Genomic DNA, 3,006 nt, shown 5'->3' on the forward strand with positions numbered 1-3,006 from the left:
TCACTGCAACCTCTGCCTCCTGGGTTCAAGTGATTCTCCAGCCTCAGTCTCCCAAGTAGCTGGGACTACAGCTGCGTGCCACCACGCTCAGCTAATTTTTGTATTTTTAGTAGAGATGGGGGTTTCACTATGTTGGCCAGGCTGGTCTCGAACTCCCGACCTTGTGATCCACCTACCTCGGCCTCCCAAAGTGCTGGGATTACAGGCTGAGCCACCGCACCCAGCCTTTTTTAAGACAGAGTCTCACTCTGTTGCCAGGCTGGAGTGCAGTAGCGCGATCTCAGCTCACTGCAACCTCCGCCTCCTTAGTTCAAGCGAGTCTCCTGCCTCAGTCTCCTAAGCAGCTGGGATTACAGGTGTCTGCCAGCACGCCTGGCTAATTTTTGTATTTTTAATAGAGAAAGGGTTTCACCATGTCGGCCAGGCTGGTCTGAAACTCCTGACCTCAGGTGATCCAACTGCCTCGGCCTCCCAAAGTGCTGGGATTACAGGTATGAGCCACCGAGCCCAGACCTCATTACTATTTTTTAAATGGTGGTCAAATATATGTAACATAAACCTCACCATCTTAAAGTATAAAATTCAAGGCCAGGCATGGTGGCTCACACCTGTAATCCCAGCACTTTGGGAGGTGAAGGAGGACAGATCATTTGAGGTCAGGCGTTCAAGACCCGCCTGGCCAACATGGTGAAACTCCATCTCCACTAAAAATACAATAATTAGTCAGGCGTGGTGGTGGGCGCCTGTAATCCCAGCTACTTGGGAAGCTGAGACAGGAGAAACGCTTGAACAGTGGGGGCAGAGGTTGCAGTGAGCCGAGATTGCACCACTGCACTGCAGTCTGGGCGACAGAGTGAGACTCTGTCTCAAAAGAATAAATAAATAAATAAAATAAAGTGTACAATTCAATGGTGTTAAGTACATTCACATTATTGTGCAACCATCACCTCTGTCTAGATCCAGAATATTTTCATCACCCTAAAAGAAGACCCGGTCCCCATCAGCAGTCACTTCCCATTTCCCCTCCCCCAGCCCCTACATCCACTAATCTGCCTCCTGTCTCTACGGATTTGCCTGATCTGAGCCTTTCTTTTCTTTTCTTTCCTTTTTCTTTTCTTTTTTTTTTTTTTTTTTCAGACAGAGTCTTGTCGCTTAGGCTGGACTGCAGTAGTGCAAACATGCCTCACTGCAGCCTTGGCCTCCTAGGCTCAAGAGATCTTCCTACCTCAGCCTCCCGTGTAGCTGGGACTAGAGGAACATACCACCATGCCTGGATAATTGTTTTTTTGTTTTGCTTTTTGTTTGTTTGTTTGTAGAGACAAAAGGGTCTTGCTTTGTTGCCCAGACTAGTCTTGAACACCTGGCCTCAAGGGAGCCTCCCACCATGGCCTCCCAAAGTGCTGGGATTACAGGTGTGAGCCACCACACCCAATGTGACCTGGACATTTCTGTAAATGGAGCCATACACTATTTGGCCTTTTGTGTCTGTCTGCTTTCACTGAGCATCCTGTTTTCAAGGTTCATCCATATTGTAGCATTGATCAGTGCTTCATTCCTTTTTATGACTAATATTCCATTGTATGGATCTAGGCATTTATTTATTTATTTTTTAATTTTAGAGATGGGGTATTGCTTTGTCACCCAGGCTGGAGTGCAGTGGCGCGAGCACAGTTCATTGCAGCCTCGACCTCCCGGGCTCAGGGGATCCTCCTGGTTTGAGCCCCCAAGTAGCTGGGACTACAGGTGCAGGTCACCCTGTTCAGCTAATTTTTGTATTTTTCTTTTGTAGAGAAGGGTTTTCCCCATGTTGCCCAGGCGGGTCTCAAACTCCTGAGCTCAGGGGATCCACCCACCTTGGCCTCCCAAAGTGCTGGAATTACAGGCGTGAGCCACCACACCCAGCCTTGGATCTAGGCTTTAAAGATTGGGGTCTCCAGGCTGGGTGCTCATGCCTGTAATCCCAGCATTTTGGGACGCTGAGGCAGGCGGATCATTTGAGGTCAGGAGTTCAAGACCAGCCTGGCTGACATGATGGAACCACATCTCTACTAAAAATACAAAAATTAGACGGGCATGGTGGCAGGTGCCTGTAATCTCAGCTATTTGGGAGGCTGAGGCAGGAGAATTGCTTGAACCTGGAAGGTGTAGGTTGCAGTGAGTTAAGATTGTGCCACTGTACTCCAGCCTGGGTGACAGAGCGAGACTCTGTCTCAAAAAAAAAAAAAAAATTACAGACTGAGGTCTCATGTCTCATGACAGGGACAAGCCTATGCCTCTGCTTAAAGCAAAATTCTGCCTGTGTCAACAGCAGTACCCAGTCCATAGCGAGAGCTCCATAAATGCTGGTCCAACAAAGGTGAATGAATGATACAATCTGGCTGGAGTTGCTGGAAACAGCTCGGGGGTGTCACACACCTGAGCTCCCACCCTGCATGCCTCTTACCAGCTGTGTGAACAAGGAGTCTCCCCCTCTTGTCCGTGCCTCAATTTCCTCTCTGTAAATGGGGTAAACCAGTAATTGTACCCAAAACTGCTTTGAACGTGAGCCCTAGAGAATCAGGCAGGGCGAGGTTCGAATCCCAGCCCTGCCTCTGTGCGTGACCTTGGGAAGCGACTTTGCCTCCTTGGGGCTCAGTTTCCTCACCTGTAAAATGGGACCGCCTCATTCTGGGGCGTAATGGGGACGTTTAACGCGGTTCCTGGGGCAAAGAGGATGGGAGGAGAGTCAGTGCCAATTTCTCCTGGATGCGGTGGGTGTCCAAAAAATGGGCGGGGTGGGGATTTTAGACAGGTGAGCCCCCTCCCTCGCGCAGCCAGAGGCCTCGGGCTGGCGGGGGCGCATGCGCAGAGCGGCATCGCGGCCCCTTTATAAGCACTGAGGCGGCGCTGGGGCGAGCGGAGCGCAGGGCGCAGGGGCTGGACCCGGCGCGGAGCTGGCTGAGCTGGAGCGCAGCGTCCTTTGTGCCGGGCGACCGCCCCGGGATGCGTCCGAGCTAGGAGCCAGGT

The 3,006-nt window shown here is 51.1% G+C and overlaps 1 protein-coding gene across 1 annotated transcript in view; it reads left to right on the forward strand.

Moving 5' to 3' along the window:
* The first annotated feature begins 2,903 nt into the window (after positions 1 to 2,903).
* Positions 2,904 to 3,006, forward strand: part of NCAN (neurocan) — a 41,595-nt gene continuing 41,492 nt past the window's right edge. The window contains exon 1 of the mRNA XM_011925867.1: positions 2,904 to 3,004. The gene's annotated coding sequence lies outside the window, so the exon portion shown is untranslated. The remainder of the gene's footprint in view (positions 3,005 to 3,006) is intronic.

This window comes from Colobus angolensis, unplaced genomic scaffold (genome assembly GCF_000951035.1).
Source record: "Colobus angolensis palliatus isolate OR3802 unplaced genomic scaffold, Cang.pa_1.0 Scaffold66, whole genome shotgun sequence".
Taxonomy (NCBI): domain Eukaryota; kingdom Metazoa; phylum Chordata; class Mammalia; order Primates; family Cercopithecidae; genus Colobus; species Colobus angolensis.